Source organism: Rattus rattus, chromosome 2, assembly GCF_011064425.1.
Source record: "Rattus rattus isolate New Zealand chromosome 2, Rrattus_CSIRO_v1, whole genome shotgun sequence".
In the NCBI taxonomy this organism is placed as follows: Eukaryota; Metazoa; Chordata; class Mammalia; order Rodentia; family Muridae; genus Rattus; species Rattus rattus.
In genome coordinates, this window is record NC_046155.1 from 209,428,439 (window position 1) to 209,443,974 (window position 15,536).

Here is a 15,536-nt window from a genome sequence, read left to right on the forward strand (position 1 = left end):
GAGTGCATCAGGGACTAACAGAATGACTGAGGTTTAAGTCTGTTGAGTTGTTTTTACAGTGACTAATTCCCAGTGTCAAATGTTTTCAGAGAAAGCTGTGAAAATAATGCCCCAACATCTTCAAAACCATATGGAGTAGAGGAGCTAAAATCCTCTTCATTTCACGTTAAAATCTGCATGACTTTGGTAGTATTAAAAGTATTGAATAAGCATCTCCCAGTACCAAAGCACCTTCTCATCTTTTCATACAAAGAAAGCCTTTAGTAATTAAAGGCAATGGCTAATGGTATAAAACATGGTTAAATTAGCATCCTTTTGGTCCAATCAAAACAAATCCACCATCATCTTAACCTCTAATGTTCATGTAAAAAAAAAAAAAAAAAAACAAAAAACCTCTCAACAAATTTACTGAAGGTGTTATTGTACATGTATGTGCATGTTCCGGTATGTACAGGTGCATATTCATGAAGCCAAACAACAGCCATTCCTCAGGTACTATTTACTTATCTTCCTTTTGAATCATGGTTTCTCACTGGCCTAAAGCTTGCCAAATAGTCCAGGCTGGTTGGTCCTGTTTGTGGACCCACCCGTCTCCGTGCTTGGGACACAGACGGGTGAGATTACAGCAAACACTGAGATCATAGGTGCACCCCATCGTTCCCAGTGCTGTTTGTCATGTGGATTCTGGGGATGATCTGAACTCAGGTCCTCTCCTGAGGTATCTCCCAGTCGGAGATGTGCGCTCTTAGTTACCTACCAGAAAAAGTTTGAGTTTGCAGGCAGACTTGCAGAAGGAAATTTGAATGTGACTTACCCACACCGTGATTAAATTTGTTTAAAATTTTCTGAGCGATACCCACATGTGAATAGAGATTTGCATTTGGGTGCAAAAGCTTGGGGGAAAGGATTAGCTCAGGGAGAGATCTGTAGACTCCCCACATCATCCCTGCGTTTTAGTACACTGGAACCATTCATTATATTAGAAACACCCAACCTCTTTATGATAACATTTGCATCTTTTCAAATCTCGAGCACTAGGGAGTTCAAAGTCAGCGATGAAACGTAATGAACAGGTCACTCCTCTGGGAATTACACAGGAGTCTGCGAATTGTATATATGACCTTGTACAGATTAGGAATATCAAGTATTCCTCCTCAGTGAGAGACACACCTAGTTGATTAAAGATAGAATTTCAACCTTAATGCTGTTGCTTTTGTGAGCAGAATTAAACTTAATACCATATGAATGTAAGTTTTTATGACTTAATTGGAGTCTTCTGGGAGAAATGCTTCTTTTGCTTTATAAAGAAGAGGGGAAAGAAGAACAAGAACAGTAGCAACGATTTACATGGAAATCAATTTAGGCCCGTGATGAAATTTCTTCCTAGACCCTTTCTAGAAGACACCCAGGAGAGGCCACACAGAGGTATCTAGGTTCATGCCTGCCTCAGCAAGGCAGAAAAGAACATTCGCACTGGTGTTTATGTTCTCAGTGTCGAAATGAAGTCAGAGATAGGTGAGTAGAATATTCTGGTATAGTCAACGAGCAGGCCCTTTGCCGAGGTGCTCCAATGGATATTGTGTTTGTATTTGAGAGCTGGTTTGCTTGCCCGTTTGCTGTGACAGAGAGTCTCCTAATGTGACCCAGGCCAACCTTCAGTTCATGAGGTCAGACCTTAGTTCATGTGATCCTCTTGCCCCAGCCTCTCCAGTAGCACTGACTAGAGGCTCACACGACCGATTTTGAATGATGATAACACTGTCTAGATACCAGAGCAGGTACTCGGAAGTGTCGTAAAAGGCTTGTCATTTTCGCAGCTATTTTTATACACCCAAAGATTCTTGTAAAGAATTCCAGGGGCGCTGGCAGGAACAGACAAGTGTGGTGAGCGATTATTAGGGTATGCACCCCTGAGTCACACAGAGCCCTGACAATGCTCTGCCCCGCACTCATTTGAGTTCTCATTTGACTAAAAACAATTATAGCTAACTAGACAGATAACTAACAGTGGGAACCACTGAGCTCCTACAAAAAGACATTAAAGTTTTAAAAAGAGTTCTTTATAGGGAAGACGTTCACCTAGAAAGAAAACGTAACGTATGCACGCAAAGTGCAGTAACCACATAAATGTGTGTTTCTGAAATGGGACTGGGCTACTCATAACTGAAGCCTCTCTCTGGAAACCCATTGCTCAGACCGTTAAGTAGTTCATTCCTTGTGAGTTGGCATAACTTAAAGGCGTAGACTGATTCTTAATCAGCTTTCAAGCTTGAAACAACAACAAAACAAGGCAAACAACAAAGCCGGTGACATCAAAGGCTAAAGCTTGGAAGGTAAAGGAAAATTCTAGATGTAAATTAAATATCCCACAGAGATGTTCCTGACCTTTTGATGGCTGCAGAATATCACAGAGTGTTTTCCCAGGACCAGCGTTCATTAGCAACCCTTCCTCATTTGGACAAAGCACTTGTTGACTGTCCTTTATGCTTCCATACATAGATACTTAAGGGACTGGCGAGATTGCTCAGTGAGCAATGGCTTGCTATTCAGACTGAGGATCCATGTTCCATCACACACACACACACACACACACACACACACACACACACACACACACACACACACTGAACAAAAATGTAGTACGTGGGCATTTAAATGTGTTTGTTTCACTTCGGTGCATTTTGTGGCCTGTCTTAAACAGTATTATCCATGAAACTGCAAACTCAACGGACAGCTAAGCTTCTTTTCCTAGCATCTAGTTTCTCTGAGGTAACAAAGAGTGAACGCCTTCATGACCCTTCACACAAAATTCCCACACTGGTGGGACCCATCGGCCTAGCGTGTCGCTGCTTGAGGGGACAGGTGGGACTGAGAAGTTTAGACCTTGGCTCCACTCTGCTGCCATAAAACTGGACCTCGACATTTTCACCAGTAAAATGGGACGAATAAAAGCATCTGCTGCACTTGCTCCCAGGGTGGCTGAAAGGATTGAGATTCGCTAACCCCATAAAGTTTGCACAGCAGTGCTTCGCAGGTACGAGACCCCAAATCACTGCTAGACCATCAGAAAGGTCATATCAAGCCCATAGGAAGTTGACTTGGACTAAGAGTTATCTGACAACCATTCTGAGAAGACTTCTTTTATTCAAAAGCGTACTTTAAGATGTAAATATACTTTAAAAAGTATAATCTCAGATATAAATCTTCATGACACATGTTTTATACTGGTATAATGAGACTTGGGTTAGAAAATACTCAAATGTGATGGTAGACACATGGTAGATGGTAGGTGTCTTACAGCCTAACAAAAGTGCTTATTAGATATCGGCCCGAGTTACTAATAACAATGTGGTTCTCTCTTCCATGGTCCCAAAGATTATTAAAATAAAAGAGCTTACGACATGTGAACTGTCTTAAATCACAGCTATGTTTTATTAAAATGCTTGATGTGGGAAATCATTCCTGATATTTTTACAGGCTGTCTTTCTTTATGCACCGTGTACTGAAAAAGGGTGAGAAAAAAGGCCAAACCAATACCGAAAGGTTTCAAATCTCAAACTAGACTATTAGGTCAGAGCTAAGATCAATTAGCACCTTTCAATGACAGAGAAGGTTACGTGAGACTTAGAAGGGACTCTCTGAAACTGTCTTAAACTTCCCTATAATTGTGACTGGATGGCCCCAAAGGATTTCTGTTTGTTGTTTTGTTTGTTTTGTTTTAATCAGTTTCATCTCTTTTTCATGAAAAGAGAAATGAGGGTAAGGATAGTGGTGTGGTTTTTTTTTTTTTCACAGCCTTTTACAGCAAACGCATGGGCAGAGCAAGAGGAAAGTGGCAAGTCACTAGAGCCTGCCCTAACGCACAAATGTGTGCCACAGCATTATGAAGTGACAGAAACGTTTACAGTGTCTTCAGACCTCTTAAAGCCAGCAAAGTGGCCTGTGATACTTTTGAATATGTGCCTCTTGTTTATTTTCTTCCACTCAAAGTTCAGGCTAAATGACGCCAGGCTTGGCCTCCCTGCACAAGTTCATGAATATTCAGCTCCTTGCACTCCAAACACATCAAGCTGTGAAATGCAGCCTTGAACGCGGGGAAAAGTTAAAGACACAGGGTTTGCACCTAACCCATCTGGAGGGCGAAGGCCTGAGAGAGCATGTCCTTTCTAAGTTCACCAGGAAAATTCCCTGAGAGGAGCAGGTACTCACCACCTCCACCCACTCTGGGTGGTGTTCATTTCTTTCACCCGGTAACCATTGTAATAAAATCGCCCAACTGCACTTCTGAATCCAAGTAGTTTAAGATAACTCTACTGAGACACGCAGTGTAAGAGTTGAGAGTATGGAAGGGTAATATCCATTCGAAAGAGAAACTGTCAGGGTTATGTTCCCGCTGAGATGATAACAAGGTGTTCCTCTCGGAAAGGTTTGCCCAGGTCCTCCACCACAGGGTTCCATACTGTTGATAACAGACTTTTCTGTTTGTTTCTCCAATGAGTGATCTGAAATATTTACAACCAGACAGTACCTAATTTTAGGTTATAAGTGCTTTAACAGCTCTGTGAAACGCGATCAGCAGCTGCAGTACAGAAGTATGGTGGACGAGCCCCCCTGTAGCAGGGGCCTGTTCTTACTGAATGCTGAGTATTCTCAAGTTTACCCAATAGGAAAAAAAAATACAGAAGATAATGTAAAAACATAATAAATGCTCGCATTCTTAAATTACTTAGCACTTCACTGAATCCCCAAAGGGATTATCTTTCTTCTTGAATTCTGCATGAAACCTGTGAGCTTCTGCTGTATGCAAGTGAACAAAGCTTAAATTTGTCATCTCAAAGTTAGAATGTGCATTTTCCCCCAAACTCGAGCTTTTCTATCAACAGCCATGTTTCTTTTTTCTACCACCTTACCCTTTCAAAGTTTCTACTCAATTTAACTCGGGCTCATCACATTTAATAAATGAAGGACCAAGCCACATAAATGTATTTTTAGACATAGCGTCAGCCACACAGAGCTTGCATCAGTGACAAAAAAACATGAAACTGGACACTGTATTTCCTATGGGTACGTAAAATTTATTTACACCATAAATCACAAGATTTAAAAAAAAAAAAGAAAATTCAGAAATGCAGAATATGCTTTCTTTTTAACCCAGGGATATCTGCAAATCTTCCTTCAAAAAGAAACTTCTCTACACAGACATTTTTTTTCTTCCAGCTTCTAGAAAATGCCTAAGTGTCCATTTAGTATGTCTTAATGAGAATAAAACCGTTCTTAAATCAATTTATTTTTTTACACAAGTTGTAGGGTTTTGAAGCTTTTTTTTTCCCAGTGGAATGTGCTAACCAATGCTATGCCACAGACACAGCTTGAAATGTGTTATGTTCAATGAAATAAACATTAATAAAGAAGGAGAGGAACTGAGTACTCCTTTCTACTTCTAACTGTGAAATTCCCTTGGTTGGGGTCGTCTTAAAACAGGCAAGCAGCATGCTGTGTTTATGTGCATCCATCCCCTTCAGGAAGGCAGGGAGCAGGCTTCCGAAAACCAGCTTTTTTCCAGACATACCCTTACTAGGAAGGACAAGAACTTAATCATCAGAAGATGAGGTTTCAAGCCAGTTCAGCTATGTTACGGCCAAAACTGTTAATGTCAAAGATTTTGATGTTGTTTTGCTTGGTGTTTGTTTTTAACATTCACGTGCAGAAATTACAAAAATGTTTTTACTTTTGAATTGCTTACGGCCTTTAATCAGGAGGAAGTAACTATTTTTTTACGGTTTGCAAAAGTGGGGAACTTTTGTCTACGTTGGGTATTATTGCTACAAAACTCAAGACTCTGGCAGTCCCTCCACACAAAACGGTCTGTCTCACGTTGCTATTGCTTTTTATTTTTCATTTCTTCAGTTAATATATTTTCAAGTACAAATGTCTTTGAATGCAAATCTCTTAAAATGCACCATAAAGCGTATCAAATTATTTTGTTTTAGAATTCTCTCCCTTCAGCCTCCACTAGGTTTTGTTTCTCAGGTATAAGTCTGAGAAAAATATGTTTGTTTGTTTGTTTGTTTGTTTGTTTGTTTGTTTTTAATTAGAAAGTAGGTGACGTTTCTACAAAAATATCAAACTTTATTAAGGGATTGTATCAAATACAACCCATGTCCTGAAGAAGCCTTAAAACTTAAAAAAATTAAGTTAAATTAAACGAAAAGAACTCAGCAAACAAAAAAGCCACGGTCCACTTTCAGCGCTGTCAGTCACCCACGGGTAAATGAAACTCCAGAAGTTGTTGATGGGAGTCCGCGGTTGCTAAACACTCCTAAAGTCTCCCACCTAAGTCCCCCAGGAGCCAGCGCTGAAACCGACAAACGCTAGAAGGTGCAAAACGGCGGCCGGACTAAGAGAAGAGCAACAAAATGCCATATTCGAGAAGATGTATTTCGCTCCAACAATTACGTTGATCCCAGAGTGCCGAGCCAAAGGGGGTGAGGGAGAAAGAAAACTGTTAAGTGTGGGCTCTTAATGTGAAACCCAACCTGTTGGATCTCTTTAGGTATCAGATTTTGGAAGTGTCTGTAATGACAGCCAGGAAAGCAAATTAATGGCCAAGGGCCCACTGGGTTTGAACACGAGACTCCAGTTACCTCCTCACAGATCAAGTACACAACACACACGCACACGGAGGTGCCCCACGTGGAGCTGCGCAGAAACCAAAACACACACGCCACGCGCTTGGTGAGCCGCCACCTAGGTTGTCCCCGCGCGGGGATGCGCACCTTCCTCGGGGGGCCTCAGTTCAGGAGGCTCCCTGAATGATCCCTGCGCTATCGGGAGAAAAGAAGGCCACGCCAATCCCACCCAAACCGCAACCCCCGTTAGCCTCCCCGGAACTTGAAGGATGGGTGGCAGTGAGCTAAGGAACTAAGCTCCCAAACAAGGGGAGGGTGACGAAAATCAAATTGCACTCCCTTAGTTTTGCCACCGCTATGCCACCGGATTCGTTCAAAACTTCCCCAGTCTCTCTCAGAGAGATTGTGAAACTCGAATACAAAGAAAAGAGGGGGAAAAAATAAGTGCTTAAGAGAAAGTATAAAGTGAAAAGTTTGGTTTACTGTGGCGTGCAAAATGAAAAGGGCTCACTCGGTCGGTCTCCGAGTCCCAGTTGACCAGGCTTTACAAGAGTATAGAGAGCCGCGGCCTCCCCAGACCCAGGGAGAGAAACCTGCTCTCCCCAGCCTGGTCCTTGGCTTTGGCTTTGGAGAAGTTAGAATTGCTCCCCAGCATCCGCGCCTGGAGCCAATGAACGCAACTCCTCTGACGAGGCGCCTCTAATTTCACAGACCCTGGCACACTGCAGGAGACATTCGTCCACGCCACATAGAAACCATTAAAGTGAGGTCCCCACTGAGACCCATACCCAGAGATCAGGGCTCGGCCCCTGGGTACACGCACGCCCGGCCTCACACAAACCCAGGCGCCCACGGCTCTCCAGGGAACACTGAGGCAGCACCCTTACTCTCGGTAGCGAGTCATCTCAAAGTATTAAATGTCTCCGGGTGGGAGTGGGAAGAGTGCAGTGCAAGCTCCCCGGACCACAGTGGGCAGGGTGCAGGCAGGTAGGATCCGCACCCGGGACGCGGGGAAACACACTCAGATCCTGCGCCCTCTGCGCCCAGGGCCAGACAAGAAGGGTTACTGGGGATCTTAGGGTCGTTGAGGGTCTTCCTGGGCAAAGTGCACCACTGAGATCCTAGCGACCCTGGTCGTGGGACTCCGCTGTTGGGTCACCGGGGAGAACTCTAAGGCTCACACTCTCCTGCGCGCGTCTTCCATCCCCAGAGCCCCTCCACGCCCTACAAAGTGTCTAGGTAGCACTTTCTAGGGGACAGTTTGGGGGGAGGGGGAGATCATCCAAAGCTGGACACCGCCCCCGCCATTGGACTTCAGGAACCGGGTCGGATGAACAGAAGACACTCACCTCTGGCGGCCCGGACCGCCTCGGGCTCCCGAAGTTCAATTGTCTGTCCCAGCCAGTGATCTGCGGGTCCGATCTGGGTATTTACTCGCTTTCCTTCCAGTGTCTAAGTTTTCCCTTCGCGCTCTGTCTCTGGTGAAAACAGGACATCCCTTTCGGCCACCCCCAACAAATGCTTACACAAGTGGGGGAGAAACAGGGCGGGGTGGGGGAGCCGGCTGCGAGGGGGAGGACGAAAGGAGCCGAGCCAGGGTCCGGGCAGCGAGCGGCGGGGGAAAGCAGAAGAAAAGAGAAAGCGCGCGCGCCGGGTAGCCGGGCGTCACTCCGCAGGTCCCCGCCACGCCGTCCCCTCTCTAGGGCGCCGACCCGGGGAAAGGTTTGCGCTCAAGCCAGAAGCCGCCGGAGCGTGCGCCGCGCCGCGGGCAGCCTCTCCCTTGCGCTCAGAGCGGGAGCCTAGAGGCGGGAGAAGGGGGGGTATGGGGGGGGGACGTCGTCGCCTGCGCCCTGGGGCTAGGGTGGCCGCTGGGGGCCTCGCAGCGGGCCGCCGGAAGAGCAGGGGATCTTGGCAGGCGCAGAAGCCCTCTCTTTTTATTCGATCTCGGGACACTGCCTGTTGTCATCGGCTTTTTTTTTTTTTTGCCTTCTTTGCGGTCTCGCGTGGGGACCTCCAGGGCTCCGCGAGTCTCCGGTGGCGCCGCGGTAATCTCCGCGCCCTCTGTGCCGCCCCACCCCGCCCCCACCCCGCCTGGCGCTGGCCACCGAGGCCTTTAGACTGAAGGGACCAGCCCGCCACCGCGCTACTCGGTTCCCCCACCTGCTTCTGGGCGGCAGTCCCCTGACTTAGCTATAGCTCTCCTGCTACCCAGTGTGAGCTACAGGCCCTCAGCCATACTCCTTGTCACTTACCCCAAGAGAGGAGGCAGAAGGGACTCTTGTCCACTTGTAACAAAGTTAAACACCAGTGGACACCAGCCTGGAGCTTGCTCTGGGCTGAGGAAAGAGCTTTTTTCTGGGGATGTAAGCAACGAAGGAGTTAGGAGCCTGTGGATAGGCAGCGCTGGGAAGTGCCTGGGCCCCTTCCAGGCCGGGTGCAGCTATAGGCACCCCTCCCAGGCGCCCAAAGGTCAGACAGCAGTGACTTGACATCCAAAGGCCAGTCAGAACTGCTCAGGGCACACTGCTGAAATGACATTTTGAGTCTATGCCTTCCATTCATGCCTTTTGTACCCACATTGGATTTCATTTTTCACAGACAAATATAAATATCACTTGGAACAAAGCAAGGATAATCCCCAAATTTTACTCCATATAACAACACCTTTTCCTCAAAACCCATTGTCTATTCCAGTGACATCTGTCCTGCGACTTTGATAATGTATATTAACTCGTTTTGAATTTATTGTCAGTTGCTGTACTGGTCCCTTGTATTTGTTTAATTTCCTAATAATTATTAAGTCTTCATAAAAGATAACCAAGGCCCAAAGAAATAGGAATAATTTCCCCCAAATAGAATCTAGTCATCTCTAGCCACAAAGCTGCTTTAGCTTTAGAGATGAAAAAAAAAATCACTTCCCTTCGAAGAAAATTTCGTTTTAATATTTTTATTAACTAAATTTTTTTTTAGAAACAGATTTTATCCTTCACTTGAGCTTGGTTTTATGTTACTAACGGGAGCCCTGTTAGAGTTCAAAAGGAAAATCCATACTGAATATTTGCTTTTAATGAGCCGAGCATTGTCTACAATGATTAACAGGAAATGGGAAAAAATGCTGGGGCTTTAAATTTAAACTGATAAAGGTAGTCTTCTCTCTCTGCTTGCTTATTGGCTGTTCCTCCCACAGATCTTTTTCAGGGAGCTTGAGCAGGGCCAGGCATAACTTCCCCCCCTTTTCTGGTTCTCTGAGTGGAAGATTTTCTGGGGGTGGGTTGGAGGCCTTGAGAGATTTACCCAGAGTGCATTGGTGGGTTAAAGAGAAGCACCAGTTAGTATACACTCAAGGGACAACAGCAACAAGAAGACCTCATTCATTTTACTGTCTCCAATTCATAGCTCAAAGTGGTCTGTTGTTGTTTGTTTGATTTTGGTGTAACTTGGTTCCACATCACAAAGCTGCTATTCAAATAAATCACCATCTATACTTTTAGCCTCTACGGTGCATTCAGTAGTTGTGCTTGTCACGAAAGCAGTCATTCTTTCTGATACACTATGCATGCTGGTGGTTCAAATAAGTGACAATAACAGTGAGTCCCTTGGTTTCGGAATCCTCCATGAATACAGCAAATGCTGTGTTGGAACTCAGAAGGGACTGACTACAGTAGCAGTCTCCCCAAAAGCTAGGGAGCACCCATTTCTTTTTGGTACAGGACTTCATATGTTGCTTTTATCTCTTAAAAAGGTGGAAAAGATTCATATTTAAATCCATTTGATGGTCTAACAAATTATTGGGGGGAAAGAGGCAGTCTGTTTCCTAGCTGCCTCTTTTAATAACGACCCAATATCAGCCTTTCCTTTCCTCTCCTCTCAGCATCCCCTCAACTTAAGTCCTCCCTCTATTCTCCTTACAAAAGGGGTTCTAGACCCCCAGGTAAGCAGGTAGGCAATAGGCTCAGGCAGAATCCCTTTTCCAGTTGTGTGGGGAAACCACATGAAGACCAAGCTACTCATCCTTGCTGTCTTCCAAGGTAAACATTTCAGCCCACTGACCTCAGAGTCAAGGGTATTTTTCTCCCTCACAACTTCTGATCCATATATACAAATACATTCCTAAGAATACATTTGCAGCCGTCTCTCAGAAACCTCTGAATTATTCATAAAGTACTAATTATTCAGCTTCTTAATCAACCACTATGCGTATACTGCACAGTTGCCTTCCAGAAGTGAAATAAATAGACCCGTGTTCAGTCCACAACTGAGAGGTTGAACAGTAATCCCAAGTCTTCAGGTCACTGTTACCAAATAAAGCAGTTTATGTTGTCCACTCAACAAAGCTATGTCTAGCATCTGTTAAACAACCGTATAATTATCCACAAATCACCTACACTGTGGTAGTAAGTGTATATTTAAACACGACACGTGTCATTTTTAAATGGACTTTTATTATATAAGTTTAGTTGAGAAGTAAATCTTTCTATTGCCACTGTAAATGGAAGCCAAAGAAGAAATGACAAACCTATAAGTTGAATTCATAATACAGAAATAATATTTTCCCTATGTCATCTATGATCATCTCAGAGCAGTTTAAGAAACAATGATTTAGAGCTCTCAATCCCAGATTTCCCAAATTTATTTTTAAACATTCTTTTCCTACCACTCTAGAGAGATGTTGAAATAGGTCTAATTAAATTCTGAATGTTTTTATTTTGAAATTTTATGTTTAGTGTGTGTGTGTGTGTGTGTGTGTGTGTGTGTGTGTCAGTGTGAGGATGAGGGGCGGGAGGTTGGGGGTGGGGGACATGTGGGATTCAGTTCTCTTGTTCACCCTGTCAGACCTGAGGACTGAACTCAGGCTTTCAGGTTAGCAGCAAGCACATTTATCAGCCTCCTCACCAGCTCTACAAGTTACTTCAGATACTGTTCCTTAGTCTAGTATTATCTTCTTTCCTAAAATATATTTGAGGTCTCTAAAGTTGAACGGTTCTTTTAGAATTGTAACTGCTTCAGGGCTTTATAGCTGTTTGACTTGGGTCGGGGGAACACAATCTATAAATGAGTAGTGAAAAAGGAAGACTGTCCTATAAGACAGTACCAGTTTCTAGTTATTTACTTCTCCTGTTTTCCTTTCTGCCCCTTTCTCTTTTCCTCTGAGGCCTTGTAACACCATGGCAGCAGTACTGACTGTCCCAGAAGGTCAGTGCCACCAAGTTCTAGATGACAGGGAGCAAGGCAGGAAGATCAGAAGACAAGAGACACCCAAAGAACCCAAAAGAAAACATGGAGAAGTCCCAAAGTCAGACACCTGCCACAGAACTCAGGAAGAGTTCCAGAGACCACCAAGTCCTCCACAATGCAAGGCACAGTGTGGGAATATCTATAAATGTCCAGAAAAAAAAAAAGATACCGGGGAAAGGGTTAGACAAAACAGTGGGAATGTAAGAGATTCCCTTACAGGCAGTTCCCTGCACTCCAAGCCTGGGGGTTGAACACCACCACAGTTAGCGTTCCTTGTTTATTTTATAGTTGCGTATGGCATTCTTTTGGCATGCACTTTTGTATAAGTCAAATTAGACAAACAAAACACTCCCGGAGCACAGAATCCCAAACACAATTTTTATCTCAGTTTCATTGGAAAGCAACCTTAAGAGGAAAATAATACCATCATTTTAGTAAGAACAGATTTTTTTTTCCTTAGACGCAAGAGCAAAATCACCAGCCACATCCTACCACTACACCCCAAAAGAAAAGAAAACAGAGGGCCGGGTATTTGGAGAAATAATTCCACAGCAAGCCTCTTGAGCACCCTGGTAGTGTACCTTTGAACTGCAGCTGGAAGCAGGCTCAGGTCTTGAAAACTACAGTCAGTCAATTGTTTCTCCTGAACTCCTGAGCCAAATCCTTTGAGCTTTGGAAGAATGAAGTTTTAAAGGCCAGCGTCAACGGGAACAACGTTGACCACTGTCTACGAATGACAGACTATGAGAACAAATGAGGATAAACAGGAATCTGAAGTTCTGTGCTGCTGGTTGCCCAAAACCCTGTAAATAAACAACCTGAGTAATTTTGTGCAGACCGATCAGACTTTAATGTTTCTACTAGTTCTTTAAGTTGAAGAAATGCGATGGGCGGAGCCATACTCTCTAGGGGTACTCTTGAAACCCTCTCCTTCCTGGCAGCTTCTAAGGGAAAGGGATTTCTGGGAGAGAGAACTCCATCATATTTACTTTTCGATTCTCTTTTGAATTCTTTACTCGAGCTAAATCCTTTTAGTATTACAGCGTGCAATCCTCTCTCGCTTCCATGTTTCCAGCGAGCCTTCAAATGTTTATAAACACGCAGAACGCCCACTTCTGTTAACTGCGTTAAACAAATAGCAGACTTTTTAATCTTACTGCAGCCCAAACTCCTCAAACCCTAAGTGTTCCTATGGTGTGTCTCTGCTCTGTGCCCAGTTTCTCAGATGGTCCTTCTTTTTGGAGGTTCCCGACGTTGTATCCTAGGGGTGACCTCATTAGGATTCCTGCTTTTCTTTCTTCTGTGGCACTGTGTTTTGGGTTTACTTTAGTTGCCCGCTCATCAACTCTTGCTCCCTTTAGCTTGTAACATGCACAGAGAGAGAGACAGAGAGAGACAGAGAGGGGGGAATTTGTTTCTCCGTTTTCACATCACATGGTGTTTTTCTTGGCATATTGCTCCAAAGCTGATTTCTCTACTCTTTCACCGACATATGTGCAAATGACAATATTCAGAATAGGAACAATGGTGCTTTATTGATCCTTTAATATCATTGCTTCAAAATCACCTACATTTCAAAATGAGAAAGATCTAATTAAATCCCACCTCCATCTTCTTCCTCTTCTGTGTTTGAGATAAGGTGTCACGTAGCCCAGGTTATATTATGTAGCCCAAGATGGCCTGGAGCTTCTGACTCTGCCTTCACTTCAACAAGCTAAGTACAAATGGGCCCCACTGTACCTTGGCACTATCTTTCTATGCAACTGTTTAATCTTTCCTTTATCTGCTTATGAAAATATCCAATAATTACACCTAAAAGCCTCTGAATATACAATCCAATTGCTACTGGAAAAGGAATTCAATGTTAGGAAGAATATAAAATTGATCTTAACAATATTTAAAATAGTGAATTGAAGACTGTAGTAGTCACATAAAATACCCACAAAATCAAGTTTGCATTCTTTAAAATAAAACAATATCATTAAAAACTGTAACGAATATTTTGTAGTGTTCCTTCCATCATATTTAATGGCAAAATCAGAAATATCTTCTCTGCCCAACCTTTTTAAATTCTCAGCACTTTCCCCAACACATCTTTAAATATTAGACTTTACCTGTTCTCTTCAAACTTTCATTATGCCAGGATGTTCTGAGAAGGTAGCGAATGGCATAAAGGGAGGAGAAAAAGGGAGAGGAGAGGAGAGGAGAGGAAAAACAGAAGAAGGGGCACAGGAAGGCAGAGAAGGAAGGAAAGAAAGAAAGGGGAAAGACAGAATGTAGATCCCCTAATTCCCATTTCTCTGTAATGAAAATGTGACCGGTTAGACCATCATCAATGTGTGGTTCCTTTCTTACTCTTTATCTCCTTTGATGACCAATCTTTTAAGAGTTGTGAGTTTTTCCCTTCTGTAAATGAAGCTCCATTCTTCTCTGCTCCGAGAGTCTATTTAAAACTGTTCCAGTGTCCTCTAAGGCGCGGACAACTGCTCAAAGCCAGTGCAGCAAACTAAAACCTGACCTCCTTTCTCTGTCTTGCATGATGTCTTGGATCCAGTAGCTATTCCTTAAGTATTGTCTACTTTCTAACCCGATTACAGTAGAAAGGATTCACAATCTTGAGGCTCTTCGTCTTGGGTATTTTATTGGTTTGGGGAATTCCAGCTTATGTATAATTTGAACCTGAACAACTTCTCCTTTTCCTATTTTATTCCACCTGGATAAAAAAAAAACAGATAAATAAACCGACTACTCTACATAACCAGAAATAAAGCACTCTGCACATATCCCACAAGTTAGAACATGTGCTGAGTATCCACCACCACAGGATAACTTGGAAAATAATCTATTGGGATGTACAGTTCGGTGGGGACAGCCTCCTGACGTGGAGAACAAAGCATCCACAGGGCAGGGAGAGTGAGGGTAGACAAAGGCAGGATAGAGAACTTGGGATGGCTGCCTCTTGTTGCTTTGCCTGTCCTGGTAGTGTCTCACATCACAGCGTTGGGAACACTTCATTCCTAGCTCAGGATGGAGCTCAGAGACCTAACAACTGCAAAGTCCCTGTTAATGTGTTCCTAAAATAAAGTGGGTCCTACTTACCCAGTCTGAAATGAGAGGCCAATTGCATTTTAAGACACAATAAGATTCAGTGTAGGAAAAGTAACTGGTAGTCTCTGCGAGGCTATGCTCTCCCATGAGATGAGGTTTGGGGTAATTTGTGGTGTTGCCCCTCACTTCCTCTTCATCTGAAAATGTGAGTGGGTAAAAGGATGTGGCCATCTCCTCACGGAACCACGTGAATCAGCATAGCCCAAATAATAAGAGTAGGTCTTGTGTCTCCATGGCAGTCAATGAAGCAGACCCCTTGGGTCCAGCCCTTGTATGTTCTTTGGTTGGTCATTCAGTCTTTGAGAGTATTCAAGGGTCAAGGCTAGTTGACTCTTGTGGAGTCCCTACCCACTCCAGCTTCCTCAATCTTTCCTGAACTCTTCCATAAGACTCCCTGAGCTCTAGCTAATGTTTGGCTGTGGGTATCTGCATTTTTTTTCCAGTCAGCTGCTAGGTGGAGACTCTCAGAGGACAGTTATGCTAGACTCCTGTCTGCAAGCATAAAAGAGTATCTTTAATGGTGTCAGGAATTGGTTCTCACCCATGGGATGGGTCTCAAGTTAG

The 15,536-nt window shown here is 43.8% G+C and overlaps 1 long non-coding RNA gene across 1 annotated transcript; it reads left to right on the forward strand.

The window, feature by feature from the left end:
- Positions 1-11,529: 11,529 nt before the first annotated feature.
- Positions 11,530-12,701, forward strand: LOC116894658. Its single transcript, XR_004387036.1, has 2 exons — positions 11,530-11,993; positions 12,325-12,701. It is a non-coding gene; the product is annotated as an uncharacterized LOC116894658 (long non-coding RNA).
- Positions 12,702-15,536: the final 2,835 nt, after the last annotated feature.